We start from the raw sequence: 14,107 nt of genomic DNA, 5'->3' as shown, positions 1-14,107 counted from the left end.
TTGAGGCGGAGGAAAGTGGAGAGAGCCCCATAATGAGAAAGAAGAGAATGTGCTAGACATAAGGTTGGGAAAGGGAATAGAGTATATTCTAGAACTAATAATAAGACATGTGCGGGTACAGCCAGGATTTATATCTCAGGTCCTGGAACTAAGTCTAGGGGTTCTTTTCATTTATGTTACCACTGTTGATAAATACAAGGTATGCTAAGCAGGGTAGGCTAATGAAACCAGTGTCTCAGTGGTTTAACACCATAAAGGCTTTGTTTCATACAAGTCTGTGTATAGTGGATTAATTGGGGCCAGTGGGTAAGCTGTCTGCTCCTTGCAATCATAGGACATGGCTACTATCTTATGGCTCTGGTTGCCATCACTGGTTGCCTTGGAATCATCCAATCTATGTTCCTCAGATAAGGGAGGAGAGCTGTAGTGGACTTGTTGGAGATATCAGGGGCCACTCCTGGAAGTGGAATGCATCATTTTTACCCAATTCTCTTAGTCCAAATTCAGGTGTGTAGTCACATTGTCTAGTCACCAGTCACCCAACTGCAGGGATAGCTTGGAAGTAAAATGCTTATGCCTACTAGAAAAGGAAATGGGGTTTAATGAACACTTACATTGCTTCTGCCATACAATGTTAAATTGAACTTAACCAAGCACCTACACCTGACTTTATTTAAAAGAGATATTTGGGGAAAGCTGGCAGATATATGGGAGAGGCAGCCCAGGCTCTCCATCTTCTTCTTTGGGAAAGAAATCATTGTAAGATTGTATCCTTAAAAAAAAAAAAAAAAAAAAAAAAAGACAGTGTGGGGGGGGGGGTGAGGGGAAGTAAAAAAGGCTTTGGCCTAATGGCATGATAGTGGAGCATTAATATTTAGTAAATGTGCTTTATGTCAGAACCTTGCCTTAAACATCACAAGGAAAAAGTGTAAAATACCTCTGTATTATGCTTTGATGCACCACCTCTTTACCTAGCAGTCAACAAACTGTAAAGTGTAGATGTTATCTCAGCATGGTTCAAGAGAATTAAGTGAACCAAAAAGCAAAATTAGGAATTGAGCCTTCGCCTAAGACTTATAACCTGGTGCACCAGAGTAGTACCTTACCTTTCACAGTAATATATGGACAAGTCTAAACTCCTATAAATGTTATAAGATAGAGTAATTAAATATGCAGTGAGCAGCAAGTAGATAATTCCATCTTTTTAAGACTTCTTGGTGGAAAAATTTCATCAGTTTTGATGGCAAAATGTAAGAAGAATATCTTGGATAGAATCAGTAGGCAGAAATGGATAGGTTATCGCATCCTGTGGGATGAAGAACACAGATGTGGAGATGTCTATATAGAGTAGAGGAGAAATGAGATGGGGAAATTGATAGAAAGATCAGAATGTGGGTTTTTTATTTGTCGTGTCAAGTAATTTGGAGTCTTTATACTTAGTGTTATAAGGAAGTGATATACCTGATGGTTCTAATTAAGTCATTCTAAGGAAATTTGGTGGTCTGGGGCTGTCCTATTGATAAGAGTTCAGAACAAAAGAATGGGATGAGTTGGGCCCATAGCCAGATTCTAGTGTATGGAATACAGAGTTCCTTAGGACACAGCAGTGTTCTTTCTGAGGCTCAGGGAGAATTCTCAGACATTTAAGGTTTCAAGTCTCTATAGGTCTTTGAAAAACCTCAAGAGACTCAGTTTCTTGTCTATCAGCCTTGGCTTCTTCCTTTCTGAACTCCTGTTCTGCTGTGGCTTGAACAAGAAAGTGCAATGCAGGTGTTCATCAGTTAAGACTGTGTTATAAGTTCCTTTATTAGTTGAATGTAATGAATTATCAGCTTGCCTTATAAAAGCCTGTTCAGCCATAATGAAACCTTATCTTCAATTGCTAACTAGAATCTACCACCATTTATGACACTGCTTTCCTTTCATTCAAAGTTTTGAAGCTTTATGTCAGAAATGAAATTTCTGTCAACAGGGAAGTGGAGTTGTTTACTTCCTCTATGTCCTACATAGGAAAAGAAGAAAGGAAAGAGAAAGATTGAGGGAAGTTTCAGATTAGGTCTCCTATGGAATGAAAGGGTAAGGGCCCCTGGTCGGTAATTAATAAGTGTAACTAACATTTGGACAGCAATTTACAGTTTGCAAAGTGCTTCTTGTATATGTGATCTTCACAACTCACAGAGATAAATTCTCTTTATTCCTAGTATATGGTTAAGGAAATAAGCATTTAAGTTGTAGAACCTCTATGGGCACCTGGGTGGCTTAGTGGGTTAAGCCTTTGCCTTCAGCTTGGGTCAGGCTTGGGTCAGGCTCGGGTCATGAATCAGGGTCCTGGAACCAAGCCCCACATTGGGCTCTCTGCTCAGTAGGGAGACTACTTCCTCTCTCTCTCTCTGCCTACTTGTGATCTCTCTGTCAAATAAATAAATAAAATCTTTTTAAAAAAATTATAGAAACTCCCCCTTTCTATCAGCTTGGGCAGACTTATATGTATAAACCTGTTTCCTGATCAATAAAATGAATGCCATTATACCTACTTGGTGGGGTTGTTGTGAAGGATGAGATGATGTATAAGCAATTTAATGCATAGTAAGAATTCAATAAATTATGAGACCTAAGAATTGAAGCTGCATAATGGGTAAAAAGAGAACTCTGGGAGAGTGATAGACAATGCAAAGATAGGATGAAAGATCAGTTTTATTCCAGAATCTTAATGAGGTAGACAGATTGGTTGGAATGGAATGATTTGAAGGTGTTGGTCACAGAGTGAGGTGCTTGAATTGGAGATAGAAAGGGGTTGCAGTTGTTGGTAATAACTAGGTATAGAGTGTGACTGTGAGAATGAGTGGCCAAGATAGTGAACAAGGTCATTTCAGGTAAGAGAAAGCCAAGGAGCTAAGGGGCTCCTTGTGTCAGCAGGATTAGTACTCAAAGTATTTGAATTATTAGTATTCAAAGTATTTAACTACCAATACTAGCATGGACATGGATCCATCAAAATGGGTGTAGCTGGTAGTGTTTGTTCTGGAGGCACCAATGACTATGAAAATATTTAAGGATTTTCAGAATCACACTTGTGCAATATAACCCAGGGCTCAAGATGGAATTGTCCACATGGATATTAAAGTCACCAGGAATGATGATGGGGCTATGGAGGGTGTTTCTGAGGCTTATATTCTGAGGCTTATAAGGAGGCTTATAAAGCACTATTCAAAGGCAAGATGTTGGCAATGGGCAAAGGGAGGCTTTAATGAAAGAAGGAGAATGACCAGGATATGTTAGGTGATAATAAGAAGGAAGGGTTCTGTTAGAATGCTTTAATGGCAAGTGCTTCAAAGGCACTTTATGGAGGAAGGAAGGAAATGGTACTTGCAGCAATGAAGAGCAAAGAGAACACTTTATTTCTAGCCCTAGATAGTGTAAAACCATCATTTATATAGTTAAAAATTTCATGAAAATAATACCTTAACTATATGCAGTATATGTTGTTGATTTCTCTTCTGTTACCTTATTTAAAAAGTTTTCTATTTACTACCCACTAAATTGATTTTACAATCCACTAATGGATTGAAGCTTATCATTGGAAAAGTATTGGTATGTGAGTTGTAGGAATAAAAATAACCAGCTCTTGAAATGACTGCACGGGAAGCATGCTTTGTTAAGAGACAGCCAAGTTTTTTTTTTTTTTTTTAAAGATTTATTTATTTATTTATTTGACAGATCACAAGCAGGCAGAGAGAGAGAGAGAGAGAGAGAGAGAGAGAAGCAGGCTCCCTGCTGAGCAGAGAGCCCGATGTGGGGCTCGATCCCAGGACCCTGAGACCATGACCTGAGCTGAAAGCAGAGGCTTTAACCCACTGAGCCACCCAGGCGCCCACCAAGTTTTGACTAGATAAAGGAGAAGAAAGAAACATCTATCAAAGAGGCTGAAGGATATATGGATGTCCAAATCTGTTCTGGCTGCTGTAACAAAATACTGTAGACTAGGTGGCTTATACAATGAATATTTATTTCTCACAGTCCTGGAGGCTGAGAAGTCTAAGATCAAGGTGCTGACAGTGTCTGGTGAGAACTTGCTTTCACGTGTCTTCTCACTGTGTTTTCACATGGTGGAAAGTGTGAGGGAGTTCTCGGAGGTCTCTTTTAGAAGAGAGACTAATCCCATCATGAGCACTCTGTCCTCATGACCTAATCACCTCCTGAAGGCCCCACCTCCAAATATCATCACATTGGAAATTAGTTTTCAACATACAAATTTTGGGGAGACACAAACCTTCAGTTTATAGAAATGGGGTTTTGTTGATGACAGACCCTGAATTCCAAAGGTTACAATGGAAGGACTTAGAGGTTGTTTTGAGAGTTAAAAAAAAGTCTGATTCAAATTAGGCAATGTAGGGGACTATAATAGGGTAAGAATCTCTATTTTGAGGGATCTTCTGGACCCTAAGGATTCTTATGGTGAGTGTTGTAAACAGAGATATAGGACATAATGGGATTAATTCTCTCAGGGGGAAGTGGATAATCAGTTCTAATTATAACTCCCTTCTTGGAACTGGTCTCTTAGTTTGTCCATGGTGGGATGAGGTTTAAGTGTTGGTTGGGATTGAGTAGATGAAGTATGTGTGGTAGAATGAGGGTCTCACAGAATTGTGCTGAGCTGTGTGGACTGTTTTTCAGTTCTATTGTGGATGAGTTAAGGCTAGAGGGACTGTCTTTCCAGAAGTGCCAAGGCTCTGAGGGTACCTTAAATCAGGTTAGCAATGAGTGGTAGTGGTTTCAAGGCTTAAGAAGTTCTGTGACTTACACTTAAATCCTGCTGTCCTTGATGCTGAGGGGGAGGGAAGGTGTGGCCTTACAAGGAGGTAATGATTTCATGTGTATTCTTTAAGTAGGAAAATTTTAATTAAAAAGACTGTGCTAAGTTAAATAGTGGGCACAAAGATATGCTAGAAATGGCACTAAACTAAGAACCAAAAGATTTGCTTTTTAATTCTGGCTGTGCCTCTGGGTGATAAATCGGAGCATTAACCTCATCTATCAAATTAGTATAATGTTGTTCTTCTTTTTCTTAAAAGCTGTTCTGAGGAATAAATTAAGTAAAAATATAGGCATATGGTGTAAAATTTATAAAGCACTATTCAAAGGCAAGATGTTGGCAATGGGCATTACTTGGCAGAAATAATTTGTAGTCAGTGCAAATAGTGGACTAAGTGCAAGCAGCTGTCAGTTAGTGACAGCTGGTGTTGCAATCAGGGTAAGACTAGATGTTTTATAAGATTTAAAGAGATTTTTGATGATGAGGCACAATTCAGGCAAATAGATGAAAGGCAGAACTCTTTGTTACTTATAGCTCCAAAGAGAGAAGTCTGTTGTGTAGGGCCATATAGCTAGTTACACCTGAGTACAGGGTAACAGTAGGCTGGAACTGTAGGAGGTGCTTATATATGGCAAACAGGATAGAATTAGGTAGATTTCCCAGACTTCCTGGGGATTGGGTATTTTGAATAATTGAATAGGCCTAAGAAAGAAGGAGCTGTTCCTGAGTGTAGGTATCTGGGGGCCTCTGGCAGTTGGGTATGTGTGTATTGTAACCCAGGAGTGTTAGACCCTGATAAGTGATGTAGCTGGGGTGGGGCTTTGATAAGTTGCCAGTGGAGGGGAATTGAGAGTTTTGGCCATGACATTAAGACTGGGTCAAAACAGCACTTGTGAAATATCATATTACACTGGGACAGCTTTGGAGTTGTGTAATCTCAAACCGTCACTTTTTTTTTAATAGTACAAAAACTTACTCAAAGCAGACTTCTCAATGACATAGTACAGTTTTTTTAATTCAGCTGTTTATTTACAACACATTTTATTTATAAGTTACTGAAAATATAATTTTCAATTCTGTTTCTCTGGCTCTTAATTTATATTTTAAGTAGGCCAGACTGTTGAATCATTTTAGAGAAACACCTGGCATCATCTAATACCCAGTGGCAGAAAGAGTTAGACTGGGTTAAAATTTCTTTTGAGATTATAAATGTCTATAGCGTATAATAGCTGGCATAATTCATGTTCAAAGTTGTTTTCCATCAGGTTAAAGTTATTTTCCTATTATATGGCTGTGGAGAAAGAATATTAAGATGTTCCCTAACATTCTGGCCCCCTGATATACATGTCCTGTATAGTCCCCTCCTCTTGAATATGGGTAGGACTTGTGAATATGGTGGGATTTAATTTCCATGATTAGCTACTGATCAGCTAGCTGCCTTTGAGTTAATCAAAAGGGAGATAATCCTGAATAGCCCTGACTTAAGAAGGTGAGCCCATGGAAGTGGGCACTCCCTAAAATCAGAGAGATTAGAGGCTGCCATGCTGTGAGGGGGCCATGTGACTAGGAAGTGAAGGCAGCCCATAGGAGCTCAGAGTTAGTCCCTGGCTGTCAGCTAGCAAGGAAGTGGGGATCTCAGTCCTACAGCCACAAGAGATTGGATTCTACTAACAACCATATTATCTTTAAAGAAGACTACGAGTCTCAGATGAGATCATAATATAGCTTATACTTTGATTTTAGCCTGATGAGACCCTGAGCAGAGTACTAAACTGAGCCATGCCTGGACTTCTAATACACAGAAACCATGAGTTAATAAGTTTGTGTTGTTTTTAGCTACCAAATTGCAGTAATTTGTTATGTGACAATAGAAAATGAGTACACTATGTGTCTCATTTTAATTTTTATGATTGTGTATGCAACTACATTTATGATTGTGTATGCAACTACATTTTTTTCTTATACATGGAAATTAGCTGTTTACACTATTTTTATCTTTTTGAACAATGCTACTGTGAACAACTTGTAAATTACTTCTGGTGCATTTAAGAGTTTCCCTAGGATTAGAATTGTTGAACCATAGAATATGTGAATATTCACCTTTATACAATAATGCCACATGGGAAAAGTTGTTGCAAAAACTGTTTAAAAAAACAAAAAAGTTAATAAATCTCCACTAGACTAAAAGAAAAATTTAAAAGACAAGTTACCAACATCAGGAATAAAAGACTGCCTCACTACAGATTCTTGATAGACTCAAAAGCTAATAAAGAGATTGTTATGAACAATTTTATTCCAATAAGTTTGACAATTAGGTGAACTGGACAAATTCTTTGAAAGACAGAAATTATCAAATTATAGAAAAATGCAGAAAAACTAAATAACACTATATCAAGTAAAGAAATTAGATTTGTAATCATAAATCAGAAGGAACCTCAAGGTCCAGATGGTTTTACTGGCGAATCTGATCAAACTTAAACAAAAGGATGCTAACCTTACAAAAAACAAACAAAAAAACAAACAAAAAAACCTTTGAGAAAAGAGAGAAGGGGACGTTTCTTCACTCATTTAAAGAGGCTGTAATTATCCTAATACTAAAACCAGACCAAGACATTATATTTCTAAACTTGTTATGAGACAAATATAGCCTTGATGTCAAAACTGACAACATTATAAGAACATAAAGTTACAGACCCTCATGGACACAGATGAAAAAATCTTTAATTTTTAGCAAATTGATCACAGCAATATATAACCAATGACCAAGTGGGATTTATTCTAGGAATGCAAGTTTGCTTTAGTATTTGAAAATCAATATACCACATAAACAGAACAACATAGGAAATGTTTATGGTTTCAACTGATACCAAAAAGCAACTTATGAGATGCAACACCCCTTCACAACTAGGAATAAAAAACTTATCTCTGAAAAGCCTATAGCAGACATAGTAAATGTGAAAAACTGAATGCTTTTATCCTAAGATTGAAAACAAAGCAAGGATGTCTGCTCTCACTGTTTCTTTATATCACTGTACTGGAATCACTAACCAGTGGGAAAAAAGGGGCAAAAATAAAAAATAAAATGCACATAGTTTAGGAAAGTAACATTTTCATACACATAGAAAATTTTGAGGAATCTACAAAGAACTTACTAGACAATAGTAAGTGAATTCAAGAAGGCTACATGATACAAGGTCAGTAAAGATATCAGTTATATTTTTATATACAAGCAACAAACAACTGAAAAATAAAAGTAAAAACAATTCAATTTATGATATTTAAAATATGATATACTCAGGGATAAGTTTAACAAAAGATGTTTAAGACTTGTACACTGAAAACTAGAAAATATCAGAGAGAGAAATTGAAGAAGTTTAAATACATGGAAAGATATACCTTGTTGATGGATTGGAAGACTCATTATTATTAACATGTCAGTGATCTCCAAATTGTTCCTAGTGTCTTTAGAAGAAAACATAGGAAGATAGCTCAACAACACTGAGAACATCTTGGTGAAATGGTACAAAATGTTAATTTTATTAAATCTTGACACTCAAGTATATATCTTTTTACTATTCTGTGTAACAAAATGGGAAGTATGTATAAATCATTTGTGCTACAAACCAGACCATGATGATTGTCTCAAGGAAAAACACCTGTACAACTATTTTAGTTGTGAACTGAAGTGATTACTTTTCTAAAAAAGATAGAACAGCACTTATACTTGAAAGAATGCCTGGCAGACTATAGTTATTGAAACATATTTGGCAGAATTTTTCTTGAAACCAACTTAAACGAGCATGACAGAGAAAAAAATACTGACTTCTTTTGTTGCCAGTGATAAAATCATGATGGAGATTCGTGGTGATGTTAATGGATGTCATCTTTTACATTATGTAATTAACTGTGTTAATATTTGGAACATCTGTATTGTAAAGTTTTTCCGGCAGATAAACACAACACCAGGCAAAGTGGGTGCAAGGCAAGATTTATTAAAGGCACTCTCCTGAGAAGTTTCAGGGCTTAGGAGAAGGGGAGCCAGGAAAGTTGCGCCTGGAGGAGGTGGGCACCCTCGGGCGCGAGGTTCCACGACTCTGGAAAGCAGAGTGGCGGAAGTCGCGCCCAAGGCAGGGAGTAGGGGGCTTTTAAGGGGCCTCGAGGGGAGTTCAGGGGTCTTTTGGCAAGTTTCCCTTATTTGGATATTTCACCTGCTTGTTGGGGTCCCACTGGTCCACTGGATCCCGGGGCGGGGGGTCTCAGATTCCCGCTTGTCAGGGTCCCATTGGTCCGCGGGAGCCCGGGCGGGGGGTGGGGGAATGGGGGGTTCAGATTCCTGATTGGGTCTTTGTTCTCCTGTCTGAGCTCAGGTTTTGTGGCTGGAACTCTCGCCATCTTAAGTAGCCCTTTCTTTCTGCCAGCCCAACATGTATAATATATAATAAATGTGTTAATATTTGGAACATCAACAAACCAGTAGTTTCAAATAATTAATGTATAGTATTTAAAAATGCATGCCTATCTGAATCAGCAAAGAAGAAGTCAAACTCTCACTCTTTGCAGATGATATGCCACTTTATGTGGAAAACCCAAAGACTCCACCCCAAAACTGCTAGAACTCATACAGGAATTCAATAAAGTATCAGGGTATAAAATCAATGCACAAAAATCAGTTGCATTTCTATACACCAACAACAAGACAGAAGAAAGAGAAATTAAGGAATTGATCCCATTTACAGTTGCACCCAAAACCATAAGATACCCAGGAATAAATCTAACCAAAGAGGCAAAGAATCTGTACTCAGAAAACTATAGAATACTCTAAAAGAAATTGAGGAAGACACAAAATGTACCATGCTCATGGATTGGAAGAACAAATATTGTAGGTAATCTATGCTACCTAGATCAATCTATACATTTAATGCAACCCCTATCAAAATACCATCAACTTTTTTCAAAGAAATGGAAAAATTATCCTAAAATTTGTATGGAACCACACAAGACCCTGAATAGCCAGAGGGATGTTGAAAAAGAAAACCAAAGAAAACAAAAAAACAATTCCAGCCTTCAAGCTCTGTAATCATCAAGACAATAAAGTACTGGCACAAAAACGGATACATAAGTCAATGGAACAGAGAGAGAGCCAGAAATGGATCCTCAACTCTATGGTCACCTAATCTTTGACAAAGCAGGAAAGAATGTACAATGGAAAAAAAGACAGCCTCTTCAACAAATGGTGTTGGGAAAATTGGACAACCACCAGAAGAAGAACAAAACTGGACCATTTCCTTAAACCACAAACAAAAATAGACTCAAAATGGATGAAAGACCTCAATGTGAGACAGGATTACATCAAAATCCTTGGGGAGAACCCAGGCAGCAACCTCTTCAACCTCAGCTGCAGCAACTTCTTCCTAGCATCATTGCCAAAGGCAGGGGAAGCAAGGGCAAGAATGAACTATTAGGATTTCATCAAGATAAAAAGTTTTTGCACAGCAAAGGAAACAGTTAACAAAACCAAAAGACGACTGACAGAATGGGAGAAGATATTTGCAAATGACATATCAGATAAAGAGCCAGTGTCCAAAATCTATAAAGAACTTATCAAACTCAAAACCCAAAGAACAAATAATCCAATCAAGAAGGGCAGAAGACATGAACAGATATTTCTGCAAAGAAGACATCAAATGGCCAACAGATACATGAAAAAGTGCTCAACATCACTCCAAGTCAAAAATCCAAGTCAAAACCACTGTGAGATACCACTTCACACCAATCAGAATGGCTAAAATTAACAAGTCAGGAAATGACAGGTGTTGGCGAGGCTGTGGAGAAAGGGGAATCCTCCCACACTGTTGGTGGGAATGCAACCTGGTGCAGGCACTCTGGAAAACAGTATGGAAGTTCCTAAAAAAGTTGAAAACAGAGCTACCCTACGACCCAGCAATTGCATTACTGGTTATTTACCCTAAAGATGCAAATGTAGTGATCTGAAGGGGCACGTGCACCCGAATTTTTACAGAAGCAATGTCCACAATAGCCAAACTATGAAAAGAACCTAGATGTCCATCAATATATGAATGGATAAAGAAGTGGTATATATATACAATGGAATATTATGCAGCCATCAAAAACCCAAAATCTTGCCATTTACATTGATGTGGATGGAACTAGAGGGTATTATGCTAAACTAAATAAGTCAATCAGAGAAAGAAAAATATCATATGATCTCACTGATATGAGGAATTTGAGAAACAAGACAGAGGATAGTAGGGGAAGGGAGGGGAAAATGAAGTAAGACGAAACCAGAGAGGGAGACAAACCATGAGAGACTTTTTTTTTTTTTTAAAGATTTTTCTATTTTTATGCCAGTACCATGCTGTCTTGGTGATCACAGCTTTGTAGTAAAGCTTGAAATCAGGTAACGTGATGCCCCCAGTTTTATTTTTGTTTTTCAACATTTCCTTAGTGATTCAGGGTCTCTTCTGATTCCATACAAATTTTAGGATTATTTGCTCCAGTTCTTTGAAAAATACCGGTGGAATTTTGATCAGAATGGCATTAAAAGTATAGATTGCTCTAGGCAGTATAGACATTTTAACAATGTTTATTCTTCCGATCCAAGAGCATGGAATGGTCTTCCATCTTTTTGTGTCTTCTTCAATTTCTTTCATGAGTGTTCTGTAGTTCCTCAAGTACAGATCCTTTACCTCTTTGGTTAGGTTTATTCCCAGGTATCTTATGGTTCTTGGTGCTATAGTAAATGGAATCGATTCTCTAATTTCCCTTTCTGTATTTTCATTGTTACTGTATAAGAAAGCCACTGATTTCTGTACGTTGACTTTGTATCCTGCCAGTTTACTGAATTGCTGTATGAGTTCCAGTAGTTTGGGGGTGGAGTCTTTTGGGTTTTCCATATAAAGAATCATGTCATCTGTGAAGAGAGAGTTTGACTTCTTCATTGCCAATTTGGATACCTTTTATTTCTCTTTGTTGTCTGACTGCTGTTGCTAAGACTTCTAATACTATGTTGAACAAGAGTGGTGAGAGTGGGCATTCTTGTCGTGTCCCTGATCTCAACGGGAAGGCTGCAAGCTTTTTCCCATTGAGGATGATATTTGCTGTGGGTTTTTCATAGATAGATTTGACGAAGTTCAGGAATGTTCCCTCTATCCCTATACTTTGAAGCATTTTAATCAGGAATGGATGCTGGATTTTGTCGAATGCTTTTTCTGCATCAATTGAGAGGACCATGTGGTTCTTCTCTCTTTTCTTATTAATTTGTTCTATCACATTGATTGATTTGCGAATGTTGAACCATCCTTGTAGCCCAGGAATGAATCCCACCTGGTCATGGTGGATAATCTTTTTAATGTGCTGTTGGAACCTGCTTGCTAGAATCTTGTTGAGAATCTTAGTATCCATATTCATCAGTGATATTGGTCTGAAATTCTCCTTTTTGGTAGGGTCTTTGCCTGGTTTGGGGATCAGGGTTAGAATTGCCAAAATTAGCAAGACAGGAAACAACATGTGTTGGAGGGGATGTGTAGAAAGGGGAACCTTCTTCCACTGTTGGTGGGAATGCAAGTTGGTGCAGCCACTTTGGAGAGCAGTGTGGAGATTCCTCAAGAAATTAAAAATAGAGCTTCCCTATGACCCTGCAATTGCACTAGTGGGTATTTACCCCAAAGACACAGATGTAGTGAAAAGAAGGGCCATCTGTACCCCAATGTTTATAGCAGCAATGGCCACGGTCGCCAAACTGTGGAAAGAACCAAGATGCCCTTCAATGGACGAATGGATAAGGAAGATGTGGTCCATATACACTATGGAGTATTATGCCTCCATCAGAAAGGATGAATACCCAACTTTTGTAGCAACATGGATGGGACTGGAAGAGATTATGCTGAGTGAAATAAGTCAAGCAGAGAGAGTCCATTATCATATGATTTCACTTATTTGTGGAGCATAACAAATAGCATGGAGGACAAGGGGAGTTAGAGAGGAGAAGGGAGTTGGGGGAAATTGGAAGGGGAAATGAACCATGAGAGACTATGGACTCTGAAAAACAATCTGACGGTTTTGAAGCGGTGGGGTGTGGGAGGATGGGGGAACCAGGTGGTGGGTATTAGGGCATGGATTGCATGGAGCACTGGGTGTGGTGCAAAAAACAATGAATACTGTTATGCTGAAAATAAATAAATTAATTAAAAAAAGGTTTTTCTAATTTATTTGACACACAGAGAGATCACAAGTAAGCAGAGCAGCAGGCAGAGAGATGGGGGAAGCAGGCTCCCCGCCAAGTGGAGAGCACAACATGGGGCTCTATCCCAGGACCCTGAGATCATGACGTGAGCTGAAGGCAGAGGCTTAACCCACTGAGCCACCCAGGTGCCCCCATAAGAGACTTTTAATCTCAGAAAACAAACTCACAGCTGCTGGAGGGGAAGGGAGTAGGAGGGATGGGGTAGCTGGGTGATGGACACTGGGGAGGGTATGTTCTATGGTGAGTGCTGTGAATTGTATAAGACTGATGAATCACAGACCTGTACCGCTGAAACAATAATACAGTATATGTTAATTAAAAAAGAAAAGAAAAGAAAGATCTTTACATCTGAGGGGAAAAAAAAAATCATGCCTGGATGAAAGTTCCACTCAAAGTACAGTATAGACCAGTGGATTTTAACAGAGTATGAAAATTCACTGATACTGTTTCAGATCTGAAAATGCTCTTCCCTTTCCAATAATGTCTCTGTTTAAGGCATGCTCTTCTTCATATACTTCAATAAAAACAGATTCATATTTTTTTGTTTCAGAAAATATAATTATTTTAATAAAAATGCTACTTATGTTAACATATAGTGGATTGTTATTTTTTGATGAATTGATAAACTTTTTAAAATTCTCAATTTAAATTAATTAATTTTTGAGAGAGAGCACACATGAAGAGGTGGGGGGAGAAGACTCCCCACTGAGCAGATAGCCTGACACAGGGCTTGATCCCAGGACCCTGAGATTATGACCTGAGCCGAAGACAGATGCTTAACCGACTGAGCCACCAGGTGCTCCTAAATTCTCAATTTTAATTTATAAAACAATAAATATCAATAGGTACAACCCACATTAAAAGATCTTTGGAGTCTTCAATAATTTTAAGAATATAAAAGGAGTCCTCATATCAAATAATTTGGGAACTGCTGCAGTAGGACACTGACAAAGTGTTGTCACTCAGCTGTCATGACAAATGAGATTTCAAAAGGTCATTCTACCATTTTATAATGTCAGCTTCAGGGTGAT

Source organism: Lutra lutra, chromosome 8, assembly GCF_902655055.1.
Source record: "Lutra lutra chromosome 8, mLutLut1.2, whole genome shotgun sequence".
Taxonomy (NCBI): Eukaryota; Metazoa; Chordata; class Mammalia; order Carnivora; family Mustelidae; genus Lutra; species Lutra lutra.
Note: the sequence above shows the minus strand (reverse complement) of the source record.